Below are 17,981 nucleotides of genomic sequence, written 5' to 3' on the forward strand. Positions count from 1 at the left end.
CCACAGCCTAAATTGCAACACCATCCAACACAGACCCCCAGTCTGGCCCTCACAGCTGTCCTATTCAGCCCCCAGCCTGTCTCCCAACGCCATCCAGCAATGCCCACAGCCTGACCCTCAGCACTCTTCACACAACGCCCCCTGCCTGACCCCCACTATCGCGGTCCAACACAGCCCTCAGTCTGACCCTCACCGCCGCCCATACACCACTCCCCATCATGACTCCCAACACCGTCCAACACCACCCACAGCCTGACTCCCAACACCGCCCCCAGCCAGAATCCCACGACCGCTCCAACTCTGACCCTTACTGCTGTCCACACTCCGCCTCCAGCCTGACACCTACTGCCGTCCAACGCTGCCCCCAGCCTGACCCCCACTGCTGTCCGCACACCGCCCCCAGCCTGGCCTTCACCACTGTCCAAAACCGCCCCTATCCTGGCCCTCACAGCAGTCGAACACTGCCCAGGCCTAACCCCAAACAGCGACCAAAACCACCCCCAGCCTAACCCCCACCACCGTCTAAAACCGCCCCAGGCTGACCCACATCGCCATCCAACACTACCTCCAGCCTGACCCTCACATGCCGCTCACACACCGCCCCCAGCCTGACCCTCACCACCGTCCACACACCATCCTCAGCCTGACCCACAACACCGTCCACGCACTGCCCCAGACTGACCCTCATCGCAGCCCAATACCTCCCCGGCTGACTCCCATCACAATTAAACACCGCTCCCAGCCTGACCCTTACTGTCATCCACACACCACCCCAGCCTGACCCCCACCTCCGTCCAACACTGCTCCCAGCCTGACCCTCACCGCCCTCCACACTCCACCCCAGACTGACCCTCACCGCCGTCCACACACCACACCCAGCCTGACCCACGCCGCCACCCACACACCGCCCCAAGCTTGACCCTCACTGCTGTCCACACACCGCCCCCAGACTGACCCACATCGCTGACCACACGACCCCCAGCCAAACCCACGTCGCAGTTGACAACCACACCCAGCCTGACCCTCAGTGTGGTTAATACATCGCCCCAGCCTGACCCTCAGTGCCGTCCACACACTGCCCCCAGCCTGATTCCCCCTGCCAACCACACACCACCCCCAGCCTGACCCTCACCACTGTCCACACACCACCCCCAGCCTAACCCACAACATCGTCCTCACACTGCCCCAGGCTGACCCTCAAACCCGCCCAACACCCCCCCGCCTGACTCCCATCACAATTCAACACCGCTCCCAGCCTGACCCTTACTGTCATCGACACACCGCCCCAGCCTGACCCCCACCACCGTCCAACACCCTGACTCCCACACCGCCCCCAACCTAACCCTCACCATTGTCCACCCACCGCCCAGCTTCACCGTCACCATTGTCGAACACCGTCCCCAGCCAGACCCTCACCGCCATCCACACACTGCCCCCAGCCTGACCCTCACTATTGCCCAACACTGCCCAGAGTCTGAATCCGTACACCGCCCAATACCTCCCCCAGCCTGACCTTCGCCACCGTCCACACACCGCCCCAGTCTGATCCTCACAACCCTCCAACATGGTCCCAAGCCTGACTCCCAATGCCGCCCAACAACGTCCCCAGCCTGACCCTCACCGCTGGCAACACACTGCACATAACCTGACCCTCACTGGCGCCCCAGCCTGACCCTCACCGCCGTCCAACACCACCCGCAGCCTGAATCCCAACACCGCCCCAGCCTGATTCTCACCGCCGCCCAACACTGCCCCCAGCCAGAATCCCAAGACCGCCCCAAGTCTGACCTTTACTGCCGTCCACACACCCCCTCCAGCCTGACACCCACCGCCATCCAACTCCGCCCATAGCCTGACACCCACCGTCTTCCAACGCCGCCCCCAGCCTGACCCTCACCACCGTCCACTTACCATCCCGAGCCTGACCCCTACCACCATCCAACACCGCCCCCAGCCCGACCCTTACTGCCAGCCACACACTGCCGACAGCCTGACACCCACTACCATTCAACACCTCCCCCAGCCTGACCATCACCGCTATCCACACACTACCCTGAGCCTGACCCTCACCACCGTCCACAAACCACTCCGAGCCTGACCCTTACTGCCACCCAACTCCACCCACAGCATGAATCCCAACCTCATCCAAAATCGCCCCCAGTGTGACCCACACAACCGTCCAACCCGGCCCCGAGCCTGAATCCCAACGCTGCTCAATACCACCCACAGCCTGACCCTTAGCGCTGTCCAAACACCGCATACAGCCTGACCCCCACCACCGTCCAACACCTCCCCCAGACTGACCCTCACCACCGTCCACACACCGCGCCAAGCCTGACCCTCACAGCCACCCAACTCCACCCACAGCCTGAATCCCAACCTCGTCCAAAATCGCCCCCAGTCTGACCCGCAAAAACATCCAACCCGGCCCACAGCCTGACTACCAACACCACCCCCAGCCTGACCCTTAGTGCTGTCCACAAACCGCACACAGCCTAACCATGACTGCCATGCACGCATCGCCCCCAGCCTGACCCCCACCACCGTCCAACAATGCCCCCAGCCTGATACTCCCCGCCGTCCACACACCATCCCCAGCCTGAACCTCACCGCCGTCCATGCACCACCCCCAGCCCTACCCTGTTAGCCGTCGACACACCACCGCCAGCCTAACCAACGCCACTGTCAAAAACCGCACCCAGCCTGACCCTCACTGCCGTCCACACACCGCCAACAGCCTGAACCTCACCGCCGTCCACACACCATCCCCAGCCTGACCCTCAGCGCCGTCTACACATCGCACACAGCCTGACTCTGTTTGCCATTCACACACTGCTCCGAGCCTGATCCTCACCGCCGTCCATCACTGCCCACAGACTGACTGCCATCACAATTCAACACCGCTCGCAGTCTGACCCTCACTGCCATCCACACACTGCCCCCAGCCTGACCCCCACTATATTCCAACACCGCCCACAGGCTGAATTCTAACACCGCCCCCAGCCTAACCCTTACCACCATCCACACACCACCCACAGCCTGACCCTCACTGTCGACCACACACCATCCCCAGCCTGACCCTCAGCACCGTCTACACATCGCACACAACCTGACCCTGACTGCCGTCCACACACCGCCCCCAACCTGACCCTCATCGTCGTCCACACACCGCCCCCAGCCTGACCCTCACCGCCGTCCATGCACTGCTCCCAGCAGATCCTCACCGCCGCCAATGCACCGCCCCCAGCCTGACCCTCCCAGCCGCCGAAACACCGCCCACCGCCTAACCCAAGCCACTGTCAAAAACCACACCCAGCCGGACCCTCACTGCCGTCCACAAACCGCTCCCAGCCTAACCCAAAATGCCGTCCACATACCGCACCAGGCTGACCCTCACCCTCACCCAGCCTCAGCCTTGCAACCGTCCACACACCGCCCCCAGCTGGATCCTCACCACTGTCCAACACGGCCCTCAGCCTGACTCCCATCACAATTCAACACCGCTCCCAGTCTGACCCTCACCGCCATCCACAAACTGCCCCCAGCCTGACCCCCACTACCTTCCAACAGCACTCACAGGCTGACTTCTAACACTGCCCCCAGCCTCACACTTACCACCATTCACACACCACACCCAGCCTGACCCTCACCGTTGACCACACACTGCCCCCAGCCTGATCCTCACTGTCGTCCAACACTGCACCCAGCCTGAATCCCAAATTGTGACCCTTATGGCCGTCCACACACCACCATCAACCTGACCCTCACCGACATTCAACACCATCCCGAGCCTTACACCCACCGCCGTCCAATGCTGGACTCAGCCTGACCGCCACCACTGTCCACACACCGCCCCTAGCCTGGACCTCAGCACCATCCTCACACCGTCCCCAGCCTGACCCACACAGCGGCTCACACACGTCCCACAACCTGACCCTCACTGCCACCTCCAGCCTGACCCTCACCACCGTCCACACCCGGCCCCCAGTCTGACCCTCACCTCCGTCCATGCACCGCACCCAGCCTGACCCTCACTGCCATCCATGCACTGGCCCCAGCCTGACCCTCACTGCTGTCCATGCACAGCCCCCAGCCAGACCCTCACCACCAGCCACATACCACCTCCAGCCTGACCCTCACCTCCGTCCATGCACCGCCCCCAGCCTGGCCCTCACTGTCGTCCATGCACTGCCCCCAGCCTGACCCTCACCACCATCTATGCTCCGCCCACAGCCTGACCATCAACGCTGTCTACACATCATCCCCAGCCTGAATCCCAACACTGCCCCCAGACTAACTCCGAATTCCATCCATTACCACCCCCAGTCTGACCCTCACAACAGTCCAACACCGTCCCCAACCTGACTCCCAAAACCATACAACAACGCCACCTGTCTGATCCTTACTGCTGTCCACACAATGCCTCCAGCCTGGCCCTCACCAACGTCTAACACCGCCCCCAGCCTGACGCTCACTGCCTCCCAACCCTGTCCCGACAGACAGACGCCGTCCAACACTGCCCCCAGCCTGAATCCCGACACCATTCAACACCGCCCCCAATCTGATGCTCACAACCGTCCAACGCCGCCCCCAGCCTGTCTCCCAACACCATCCAACACTACCACCATCTGATACTGCCGTCTACACAGCACCTCCAGCCTGGCGCTCACCACTGTCCAACATTGCCCACAGACTGACCCCCACCACTAGGCACACAACGCCCCCAGTCTGACCCTTACTGCAGTTCAACACTGACCCCAGCCTGAGCCTCACTTATGTCCACACAAGGCCCCCAGGCTGACCCTCACCACTGTCCAACACCACGCCCAGCCTGACTCCCAACACTGCCCCCAGCCTGAACCTCACTGCAATCCACACGCCGCCCCCAGCCTGACTCTCAACGCTGTCCACACACCAGTCCATATCCTGACGCCCACCGCCGACCACACACCACCCCCAGCCTGACTCCCACAACCGTCCAACACCGCCCACAGCCTTGACCCCCACCACTATCCACACAACACCCCCAGTCTGAGTCTTACCGCCGTCCAACAAAGCCCACAGCATAACCCTCACCTCCGCCTACACACCGCCCCAAGCCTGGCCATCACCACCATCCATGCACTGCCCCCAGCCTGACCCTCACTGCTGTCCATGCAACGCCTCCAGCCTGACCTTCTCTATCATCCATGCACCGCCCCCAGCCTGACCCTTACTGCTGTCGACTCACCGCCCCAGCCTGATCCTCACCACCCTCCAAAACCACCCCCAGCCTGACCCTCATCGCCGCCCAACACTGCCCCCAGACTGACTCCCAACACCACCTCCAGTCTGACGTCCACCACAGTCCAAAATCGCCCCAGGCCTGACCCTCACTGCCGTCCAGACACCGCCCCCAAGCCTGACCCACACCGCCGCCCAACCCCGCCACCAACCTGATTGCCAACACTGCCCCAAGCCTGACTCCGAAGACCATCCAACACTGGCCCCTGTCTGATTATCACAACCATCCAACACCACCCACAGACTGACTCCCAACATGATCCAACACCGCCACCAGTCTGACCCTCACCACCATCCAACACCGCCCCAAGCCTGGCCCTCACCTCCATCCACATACTGCCCCAAGTCGGACTCTCACTGCTATCTACACACCGTCCCCAGCCTGACTCTCACTGCTGTCTAACACCACCCCCACACTGACCCTCACTGCCGTCCAACACCGCCACCATCCTGACCCTCACTGCTGTTCAACACCTGCCCACAACCTGATACCCACCACCATCCAACACCGCCCCCATGGCCCCCACCACCGTCCAACACCGGCCCAAGCTTGACCCTCATCGCCATCCAACGCTCTCCACAGCCTGACCATCTCTGCTGTCCAACACCGCCTGCAGCCTGACTCCCAACACCAACATCCACACACCGCCCCCAGTCTGAGCCTCACTGCCATCCACACACCGCCCACAGTTTGACACTCACTGCCATCCATACACTGCCACCTGCCTGACCCTCACCGCCGTCCAAACACTGCCCCCAGCATGACCTTCACCGCCGTCCAGGCACCGCCCCTACCCTGCACAGCCACCAGTCTGACACTCACTGCTGTCCACACACCGCTCCCAGCATAAACCCCACCGCCATTCACACACTGACCCCAGCCTGACTCTCACTGCCGTCCACCCACCGCTCCCACTGAACCTCACTGCCGTCTACACACCGCCCCCAGCCTGACCCTTACCGCTGTTCACGCACCGCCCCCATCCTGACACTTACTGCTGTCCACATAGTGCCCCCAGCGAGGCCCTAACCACCGTCCACGCACCACCCACAGCCTTACCCTCACTGCTGTCCATACACAACTCCAGCCTAACCCTCACTACAATCTAAAACCGCCCCCAGCCTGACACTCACCACTGTCCAACACCGCCCCCAGCCTGACTCCTAACGCCGCCCAACACCGCCCCCAGCCTGACCCTCAACTCCTCCCACACACTACCCCCAGTCCGGCCCTCACTGTCATCCACATGCCGCCCCCCACCATGAACATCACTGCTGTCCATACACCGCCCCAGCCTGACCCTAACCACCGGCCACACAACATCTCCAGCCTGACCCTCGCCACCAACCTCACACCCACCCCAGCCTGACCCTTACCGCCGTCCACTAACTGCCCCCAGCCTGACCCTCAATGCCGTCCACACACTGCCCCCAGCCTGACCCTCACCACCATCCACTCACTGCACCCAGCCTGACTCTCACCGCCATCCACACACTGCCGCCAGCCTGAACCTCACCGCCATGCAACAACGCCCCCGGTTTGACCCACACCACTGTCCAAAACTGCCCCCAGCCTGACCCTCACCACCATCCATGCACCGTCCCCAGCCTAACCCCCAGAACTGTCCAAAATTTCATCCAGCCGGACTCCCAACTCCGCCCAATACCGCCCCCAGCCTGACCCATATCACCGTCCACACTCCACCCCATCATGACCCCACCAACGTGCACACACCGCCCCCATCCTAAACCCCACAACCGTCCAAAACTGCACCCAGCTTGACTCCCAACACTGCCCAACACCGCCTCCAGCATGACCTTCACCGCCGTCCAGGCACTGCCCCCACCCTGACCCTCACCACCGTACATCCACCGCCTCACCCTGCCCCTCACTGCCGTCCATGCACCGCCCCCAGCCTGACACTCACCGCTGTCCATGCACCGCCCCCGGCCTGACTCCCAACAACATCGATCATCGCCCCCAGTCTGAGCCCCACCACCGTCCAACACCACCCCCTGCCTAACATTACCACCATCCAAAACCGCCCCCAGCCAGACCCTCACTGCCATCCAACACAGCCCCCAGCCTGACTCCCAACTCCGCCCAAAGCCTGAGCCTCACCAATATCCATACAAGACCCCCAGCCTGTCCCTCACTGCCGTCCAACACTGGCCCCAGCCTGAACCTCATGCCCATCCAACACAGCTCCCAGCCTGACCCCCACCGCTGTTAACCCATCGCCCCCAGATTAACACTCACGACCATCCAAAACCGCCCCCAGCCTGACTCTCACTGCTGTCCACACACTGCCCCCAGTCTGAACCCCACTACAGTCCACGCACCGCCCCCAGCCTGTCCCTCACCACCGTCCATACACCGCACCCAGCCTGACTCTCACCACCAACCACACACCACCCCCAGCCTGACCTTCACTGCCTCCAATCTCTGACCCCAGCCTGATCCTTACCTCTACCCACACACCGCCCCCAGCCTGACCATCACTGCTGCCCACACACCACCCCCAGCCTGACCCTCACTGCTGTCCAGACACCCGCCCCCAGCCTGACCCTGACAGCAGTCCACACCCCACCCCCAGCCTGACCCTCACTGCTGTCCAGACACCCGCCCACAGCCTGACCCATACCGCCGTTCACTTTCCGACCCCAGCCTGATACTCATCGCCATCCACACACCGCCGCCAATCTGACCCTCCCAACCGTCCAACATCACCCCCAGCCTGACCCTCACCACCGTCCACACACTGCATCAAGCCTGACCCTCAGTGTCGCGCACGCACCGCCCCACAGACTGACCCTCACTGCCACCCACTCACCTACCCAGTCTGACCAACGCCACCGTGCAAAGCTGCCCCCAGCCTGACCCTCACTGCCATCCAACACTGCCCCAGTTTGACCTACACCACCATCAACACGCCGCCCCCAGCCTGACCCCTGCCACCCCCAGCCTGACCCTCACTGCCATCCACACACCGCCCCCAGCCTCACCCTCACCGCCGTCCAGACAACGCCCCCAGCCTGACCCTCAGCGCCGCCCACACACCACCCCCATGCTGACCCTCACTGCCGTCCACACACCACCCCCATGCCGACCCTCACTGCCGACCACACACCGCCCCCAGCCTGACCCTCACTGCCCGCACACACCACCCCCAGCCTGGCGCTCACTGCCATCCAGACAATGTCCCCAGCCTGACCCTCACTACCCCCACATATCACCATCAGCCTGACCCTCACTGCCATCCACACACCGCCCCCAGCCTGACCTGCACTGCCGTCCAGACTACGTCCCCAGCCTGACACTCACTGCCGTCCACACACCGCCCCAGACTGACCCTCACTTCCCTCCACACATCGCCCCCAGCCTGACACTCACTGCTGTCCACACACTACCCCGAACCCAATCCCACTCCGCCCCCTTCCCATCCCAGTCCAACAATGCCCCCTCCCACCAAAAGCGTCCAACACCATCCCTCTCACCGTCCCACACCGAAATTCCTCGCCCTCCCCTCTCTGTCCCCCCCGACCACCTTCATTCGCCCCCCTCTTTCGCAGCCCTCTTTCGCCCTCCCTCTTTTGACCCCTCTCTCGTACGCACCCTCCACTCTCTCTCACTCCCACTCCCTATCTGTCACGCCCGTTCCCCCTCTCATTCGCCCCGCCTCCTCTCTCTCTCGCCCCCTCCCACTCTCTCTCTCGCCCCATCCCCTCTCTCTCCCCTATCCCTCTCGCCCCCTCCCCTCCCACTCTTGCCCGCTCCCACTGTCTCCCGCCCCCTCCCCTCTCTCTCGCTCTCGCTCCCTCCCCTGTCCCTCTCGCCCCCTCCCTTCTCTATCTCGCCCGCTCCTCAATCTCTCCCGCCCCCTACCCTCTCACTCTCTCCCTCTCGCCCCATCCCCTCTATCTCTTGCCCACTCCCCAATCTCACTCTCTCGCCCCCTCCCCCTCTCTCTCTCGCTCCCTCCCCTCTCTCTCGCGCCCCCTCCCCTCTCTCTCCCTCTCGCCCCCTCTCCACTCTCTCTCGCTCCCTCCCACTCTCTTCCGCTCCCAGCTCTCTCTCACTCTCGCTCCCGCCCTCTCTCTCTCTAGCCCGCACCCCCCTCTCTCTCTCGCCCACTCCTCTCTCTCTCTCCCGCTCCCTCCTCGCTCGCTCCTGCCCCCTCACCTCTCTCTCCCACCCCCTCTCCTGTCTCCCCCTCTGGCTCCCTCCCTCACTCTCGTCCGCTATCCTCTCTCTCTAGCCCGCTCCCCCCTCTCTCCCACTCCCTCCCCTCTCTCTTCCGCACCCTCCAATCTCTCTCTAGCCCCATCCCTATCTCTCTCGCCCGTTCCCCCTCTCATTCACCCCGCCTCCTCTCTCTCTCGCGCCCTCCCACTCTCTCCCTCGCCCCATCCCCTCTCTCTCCCGCTCACCCACTCCCCCATCCCTCTCGCCCACTCCCCTCTCACTTCGCCCGCTCCCCACTATCTCCCGCCCCCTCCCCTCTCTCTCCCTCTCGCCCCCTCCCCTATCCGTCTAGACCCCTCCACTCTCTCTCGTCTGCTCCCCAATCTCTCCCGCCCCCTCCCCTCTCTCTCCCTCTCTCCCTATCCCCTCTCTCTTGCCCACTCCCCAATCTCACCCTCTTGCACGCTCCCCTCTCTCTCCCGCTCCCTCCCCTCTCTCTCGTGCCCCATCCCCACTCTCTCCTTCTCACCCCTCCCCTAAATCTCCCTCGCCCGCTCCCCTCTCTCTCCCGCTCCCTCCTCTCTCCTGCCTCTTCCCCTCTCTTCCTCTCGCCCCCTCCCCTCTCTCTCGCCCGCTCCCCACTCTCTGTCACTCCCTCCTCTCTCTCTCCCGCTCCCTCCTCTCTCACTCCCGCACCCTCACCTCTCTCTCCCACACCCTCCCTTCTATGTCCCTCTCGCTCCCTCCCTCTCTCTCGCCTGCTCTCCTCTCACTCTCGCCCGCTCCCCACTATCTCCCGCCCCCTCCCCTCTCTCTCCCCCTCTCGCCCCCTCCCATATCCCCCTAGACCCCTCCCCTCTCTCTCGTCCGCTCCCCAATCTCTCCCGCCCCCTCCCCTCTCTCTCCCTCTCTCACCATGCACTCTCACTTGCCCACTCCCCAATCTCACCCTCTCGCACGCTCCCCCCTCTCTCCCACTCCCTCCCCTCTCTCTTCCACACCCTCCACTCGCTCTCTCGCCCGCTCCCCTCTCTCTCCACCTCGCTCCACTCTCTCTCCTGCCCCCTCCCCTCTCTCTCCCTCTCACCCCCCTCAATCTCTCTCGCCCGCTCCACTCTCTCTCCCACTCCCTCCCCTCTCTCTCCCACTCCCTCCCCTCTCTCTCCCAATCCCTCCCCTCTCTCTCCCTCTCGCCCCCTCCACTCACTCTCGCCCCCTCCACTCCCTCCCTCTTTGCCCTCCCCTCTCTCGACCTCTCCGTTCCCTCGCACTCCCGCCCCCTCACCTCTCTCACCCACCACCTCACCTCTCTCTCCCTCTCGCTCCCTCTCGCCCGTTCTCCTCTCTCCCTCGCCTGCTCCCCACTATCTGCCACTCCCTCCGCTCTCTCTTCCGCTCCCTCCACTGTCTCTCCCTCACGATCCCTCCCCCTCTCTCTCCTGCTCCCTCCCCTCTCTCACACGCTCCCTCCCCTCTCTCCCTCTCGCCCGCTCCACTCCCTCTCTCTCGCTCCCTCCCCCTCTCTCTCCCTTTCCGTCCCCTCTCCCGTCCCCTCCCCTCTCCCTCCCTCTCGCACCCTCCTTCTCTCTCTCGCCCGCTCCCCTTTCTCTCGCCAGCTCCCCTCTCACTCCCGCTCCCTCCTCTCTCTCTCCCGGACCCTTCCCTCTTTCTCCCTCTCGCCCCCTCCCCTCTCTCTCGCCTGCTCCCCACACTCTATCGCTCCCTCCCCTTCCCTCTCCTGCTCCCTTCCCTCTCTTTCCTGCCGCTTCTCCCTCTCTCCCTCCCGCCCCCTCCCCTCTCTCTCTAGCCTGCTCCCCACATTCTATCGCTCCCTCCCCCTCCCTCTCCCGCTCCCTTCCCTCTCTCCTGCCCCTCCCCCTCTCTCCCTCCCGCCCCCTCCCCTCTCTCTCTATCTCTCGCTCCCTCCCCTCTCTCTCTCACCCGCTCCCCACTCTGTCTCGCTCCCTCCTCCTCTATCTCCCGCTCCCTCATCGCTCGCTCCCGCTCCCTCACCTCTCTCCCCCAGTCCCTCCCCTGCCTCTCCCTCTCGCTCCCTCCCTCTCTCTTGCCCGCTCTCCTCTCTCTCTCGCCCGCTCCCCCCTCTCCCCACTCCCTCCCCTCTCTCCTCCGCACCCTCCACTCTCTCTCTAGCCCCATCCCTATCTCTCTCGCCCGTTCGCCCTCTCATTCGCCCCGCCTCCTCTCTCTCTCATCTCCTCCCATTCTCTCTCTCGCCCCATCCCCTCTCTCTCCCTCTCGCCCATTCTCCCGTCCCTCTCGCCCAATCCCCTCTCACTCTCGCCCGCTCCCCACTCTCTCCCGCTCCCGCCCCCGCCCCTCTCTCTCCCTCTCACCCCCTTCCCTGTCGCTCTCGACCCATCCCCTCTCTCTCGCCCGCTCCCCAATGTCTCCCACCCCCTCCTCTCTCTCTCTCCCTCTCGCCCCATCCACTCTCTCTCTTGCCCACTCACCAATCTCACCCTCTTGCCCGTTCCCCACTCTCTCCCGCTCCCTCCCCTCTCTGTCGCGCCCCCTCCCCTCTCTCCCTCTCACCCCTCCCCTAAATCTCCCTCGCCCACTCCCCTCTCTCTCCTGCCCCCCCCTCTCGCCCCTTCCCTCTCTCTCTCACCCGCTCCCCACTCTCTCTCGCTCCCTACCTCTCTCTCTCCCGCTCCCTCCCTTCTCTCTCCTGCCCCCTCCCCTCTCTCTCCCTCTCGCCCCCTCCCCTCTCTCTCTCGCCCGCTCCCCACACTCTCTCGCTCCCTGCCCCCTCTCTCCCGCTCCCTCCTCTCTCGCTCCCGCCCCCTCACCTCTCTCTCCCACACCCTCCCTTCTCTCTCCCACTCGCTCCCTCCCTCTCTCTCGCCCGCTCCCCCTCTCTCCCACTCCCTCCCCTCTCTCTTCCGCACCCTCAACTCACTCTCTCGCCCGCTCCCCTCTCTCGCCCGCTCCCTCCCCTCTCTTTCCCACCCCCTCCCCTCTCTTTCCCGCCCCCTCCCCTCTCTCTCCCTTTCACCCCCCTCAATCTCTCTCGCCCGCTCCCCTCTCTCTCCCGCTCCCTCTCCTCTCTCTCCCGCCCCCTCCCCTCTCTCTCCCTCTCGCTCCCTCCCCCTCTCTCTATCTCTCACGCCTGCTCCGGTCTCTCTCGCCAGCTCCCCTCTCACTCCCGCTCCCTCCCCTCTCTCTCCCAGACCCTCCCCTCTCTCTCCCTCTCGCCCCCTTCCCTCTCTCTCTCTCGCCTGCTCCCCACACTCTATCGCTCCCTCTCCCTCTCTCTCCCGCTCCCTTCCCTCTCTCTCCTGCCCCCTCCCCCTCTCTCCCTCCCGCCCCCTCCCCTCTGTCTCTCTCACTCCCTCCCCCTCGCTCTCCCGCTCCCTCCCGCCTGCACCCACTCTCTCACCGCTCGCTACCCTCTCTCTCCCACCCCTCCCCTCTCTCTCCCTCTCTCTCCCTCCACTCTGTCTCTCTCGCCCACTTCCTTCTCTCTCTCGGCCACTCCCTTTTCTCTCTCGTTCCCTCCCCCTCTCTTTCCCCCTCCCTCCCCTCTTTCTCCCGTCCCCGCCCCCTCTCTCCCGCTCGCCCCCACCCTCTCTCTCTCGCTCCCTCCACCTATCTCTTTTCCTCCATCCCCACCCTCTCCCGCCTCCTCCCCTCTCTCTCTCATACACTCCCCTCTCTTTCTCTCGTCCACTCCAACCCTCTCTCCCACCCGCTCCCCTCTCTCTCACCACCCTCTCGTTCCCTCTCTCCTGCCCCCTCCACTATCTCTCCCTCTCGCCCCCTCTCCTCTCTCTCTCGCTCCCTACCCCCTCTCTCCCGCCCCTTTCCCTCTCTCTCACTCTCACCCGCTCCCCTCTCTGTCTCGCCCACTCCATAGAACATAGAACATAGAAGAATACAGCGCAATACAGGCCCTTCGGCCCTCGATGTTGCGCCGATCCAAGCCCACCTAACCTACACTAGCCCACTATCCTCTATATGCCTATCCAATGCCCGCTTAAATGCCCATAATGAGGGAGAGTCCACCACTGCTACTGGCAGGGCATTCCATGAACTCACGACTCGCTGAGTAAAGAATCTACCCCTAACATCTGACTTATACCTATCCCCCTTAATTTAAAGCTATGCCCCCCTTGCAATAGCTGACTCCATACGTGGAAAAAGATTCTCACTGTCGACCCTGTCTAAACCCCTAATCATCTTGTACACCTCGATCAAGTCACCCCTAAACCTTATTTTCTCCAATGAAAACAACCCCAAGTGCCTCAGCCTTTCCTCATACGATCTTTCTACCATACCAGGCAACATCCTGGTAAACCTCCTCTGCACCCGTTCCAGTGCCTCCACATCCTTCCTCTTGTATGGCGACCAAAACTGCACACAATACTCCAGATGCGGCTGCACCAAAGTCTTATACAACTGCAACATGACCTCAGTACTCCGGAACTCAATTCCTCTACCAATAAAAGCCAGTATGCCATATGCCTTCTTCACCGCACTATTTACCTGGGTGGCAACTTTCAAAGATCTGTGTACATGGACACCAAGATCCCTCTGCTCATCCACACTACCAAGTATCCGACCGTTAGCCCAGCACCCCATCTTTTTGTTACTCTTACCAAAGTGAATCACCTCACACTTAGCTACATTGAACTTCATTTGCCACCTTTCTGCCCAGTTCTGCAGCTTATCTATATCCCGCTGTAACCTGCCACATCCTTCCTCACTGTCTACAACTCCTCCGACTTTCATGTCATCCGCAAACTTGCTCACCCAACCTTCTAACCCCTCCTCCAGGTCATTTATAAAAATGACAAACAGCAATGCTCCCAAGACAGATCCTTGCGGAACACCGCTAGTGACGGCACTCCATGAAGAAACTTTGCCATCAACTAGTCCCCTCTTTCTTCTTCCATCCAGCCAATTCCTAATCCAAACCTCCAACTCACCCTCAATGCCATACCTCCGTATTTTCTGCAAGAGTCTACCATGGGGAACCTTATCAAATGCCTTACTAAAATCCATATACACCACATCTACCGCTTTCCCCTCATCCACCTCCTTAGTCACCTTCACAAAGAATTCAATAAGGTTTGTGAGGCACGACCTGCCCTTCACAAAACCATGCTGACTATCCTTGATCACATTATTCCTATCCAGATGTTCATAAATCCTATCCCTTACAATCCCAATCAATATCAGGAAAGTTAAAGTCCCCCATAACAACCACCCTATTACTTTCACTCTTCTCTTGAATCAGGCAAGAATAATATATTTTCCTCCATTGGTTTTCTTGTAGATACATTTTTTTTTTAAATTTTGTCACGATTCAATGTTGAGACACTTGTGTCAGAGTCTGTAAAGGGGAGAGTGAGAGAGAAATAAAGTTTTAAAAAAGCGGAAAGGAAAGGAACTAGCGAGCAGATGAGCTCCAACTGTAGTGTCTCACCCTGCTATCATCTTATTGGGTGAGCTGGAATGCAGACTAGTCAAGCAACAAGCTGACACAGTCATACGCACAGAATCATAGCTTACAATGTCCTAGACACCACCGTCACCATCCCTGTATGTCCTGTCCCAACGGCAAGACATGGATGTCACTGAAATGCTGGAACATGCAGGGGTATGGACTAAGGTCTGCACAATGTGATCAATGTGATTTATTTGACATTTCTCCAGAATATTAAACTACAGTCCAATTTGAAATGTTATTAGCGTCATCAGACTTGAACTACAAATGTCAGAAAAAAAATTATCAGGAAGTTACAGCACAGATCGAGGCCACTTGGCCAGTCCTGGATATGTGTTGGCTGTAATAGAACATCCCAGGCTTTACAGCTTTTTGTACTCACCATTGAAAGCAACAATTTCAGCCTGTGAACTCTGCCCAATATGTTGTTATAATCAGTTTTTTAAATGCATATCTTTGACAGCTGCACACCTTGTTTCCTTGTTTCTTTCCCAGCCTTAACTCTATTCCCCATGGCCTTGAGGGACGACCATTTCTACTGGTTAATCTCTCCTGCCTTCCCACGTATGACAGACTGTCTTTTTGTCCTTGTCTCATCCCCACCTTGCTCACAACCTGTTACATTTCTGATGGTTCGCAGACCTCTCTAACTTTCACTGCACCTCCTGGGTCAATGGCGCAAGTTTTGAATTCTCTTCCTCCTGAGATAATCAGAATTCTTTCTGGTTGCAGTTTCCCCCAGATTTTGTTGTGAAAAACAGAGCATTTGTGTCAGAGCCAAGTATTTGCGAGCCTTCATCCACAATTCCTAGCATTTGGATGTAATTTGTGACCCTCCTGGAGATGTGCAGTGTTACTGGATTGACCATGCTAACATGCCCGCAGTGTGCAATTTATGTGGGTTGGGCTCGCCATTGTTAATGTGAGGTTATGAAGGTAGGGTGGGTAAGCAGGACATTGCAGACTCAATGGGCCGAATAGACTCTTTCTGCACCCACTGGATTCTGTGATTCTAACTAGTTGTGATTGTTTCACATTTTCCTAATGCCAGGTCTATTCAACTCAGATACATATGCTTCCTTTATGCTTCTGTGGGTGCTCACTCACTCATTTCCTTCAGTTTTACATCAATTTCACGCTGTATGTGAGGGTGGGAATGGATTTGTAAATATAAAAACTCCAACCGAAACCCGTCACAGGTCAGGAACTGTTTCTGCTACTTTCATCACTCACAAGGAACAGGAAAATAAAGGTTCTGTCACAAATCTTACAGGAACATAGCGGTTATAATCACCAGGAAAGGCTGAACAGCTCAAAACACTTTTCTCAAGAAAAGAGGAGGCTCAGAGACAGCCTGGTACAAGTAGAAAGCTTTGTGTCTTGTGTTTTCAGAGATTTGAGGTTGAAATCATAGGGTTGGAAGCATGTTTCATAGCACCTTTGATGATTTGGGGCAATCTAAATGTGCATCTTCCTTTCTAATCAGATGGACAGGTCAATGTCTGAGTGCCTTCCCAAATCCCTGATGAATCTGTCTCCCCTCATAAACTCAGGTGCCTCACCACTCACTGGGTCACGGAGAAACTCTGCCGTTACAATGAGAACTGTCTTTGCTGTCACCTCTCCTCGTACTTCCGCCTCATCCCCACTTCCCTTCATTAAATCCCAGCTGCCTCTAGCCCACCCACATGGATATGTTGAATAGCATGACAGGAGATTGGATTGAAACCAAGAGTTCAATAGCCAGAATGAAAGAGGACGGAGGAAATAAACGGTGATCGTGGATCCCAGGGGATACAGACTCCAGGCTGAGTCCTTGTGGGCATTCCCGCAGTAATACAAGACAGCATTCCATCATGAGAGTTAAACCCGGGTGGCAGGAGAGGGAGCCACTGAACATGAGCAGGTTTAGTTCAAACACAGGAGGTTTGTTCAGTCAGTAGCAGTGTTCGACACGGATGTGAAGTGAGCAGTGAGGGGAAATATTGACACAAGCTGCAGATGGACAACTTTCATTGGAACAGGAGGAGGCCATCAGCCCCTCAACCCTGCTCTGCCATTCATGATGATCGTAGCTGATGCGTGACCGAACGTACAATTTTCAAAACCCGCTAATTTCATCAATAAACTCCTCTGCAACAGACGAGTATTGCAAATGCTGGGAAACTAAAGATCTGCAAATGCTGGGAAATCAGAAATAAAAACAGAAATTGCTGAAAACATTCAGCAGATCTGGCAGCATTTGTGGAGAGTGAACCGTTCGTGTCCAGTGACTGGTCAGGGGACCAGCTGCAGCTGACCATTCTGCCTTTTCTGTAACACTCTCTGGAACAGGTTCTGGTGCGAGGAGAATGAGATTGTTAACAATAACTGACAAAACAGGAGGACCTGCTCAATTAGAATTAGGAATTCACCTACTCCTGCCAGAGGGACACTCACCGACACAGTCACACTGCGGAGAGGCTGTTCACCTGCCCCACGTATGGGGAGGGATTTACTCGATCTTACAATATGCTGAGGCACCAGAGATGGCACATTGGATTGAGACCCTTCATCTGCTCCATGTGTGAGAAAGGATTCATTCAAATCTCTCACCAGCAGAGACATTAGTGCATTCCCACCGGGGAGAGGCCATTCACCTGCTCAGTATGTGGGAAAGCATTCACTCAGTCCTCTGACCTGCTTAAACACCAGGGAGCTCACTCTGGGGAAAGATCATTCACTTGTGCCCAGTGTGGGGGGAGATTCACTCAAATGCAGCACCTGCGGCGTCCCCAGTGAGCCCACACAGGGGCAAAGGCCATTCAGATGGTCAGTGTGGGAGAAGGGATTCAGTGATTCATCCTGCCCCCTGAGACCCCAGTAAGCCCATACAGGGGGAGAACCATTCAGATGGTCAGTGTGTGAGAGGGGATTCAGTGATTCATCCTGCCCTTGAGACTCCAGTGAACCCACACAGGGGGAGAGGCCATTCAGATGGTCAGTGTGTGAGAGGGGATTCAGTGATTCATCTCTCCTGCTGAGACCCCAGTGAGCCCACAC

The sequence above is a fragment of the Chiloscyllium plagiosum genome, unplaced genomic scaffold, assembly GCF_037043375.1.
Source record: "Chiloscyllium plagiosum isolate Xiang-an unplaced genomic scaffold, Cpla_swu_hap1 HiC_scaffold_14, whole genome shotgun sequence".
Taxonomy (NCBI): domain Eukaryota; kingdom Metazoa; phylum Chordata; class Chondrichthyes; order Orectolobiformes; family Hemiscylliidae; genus Chiloscyllium; species Chiloscyllium plagiosum.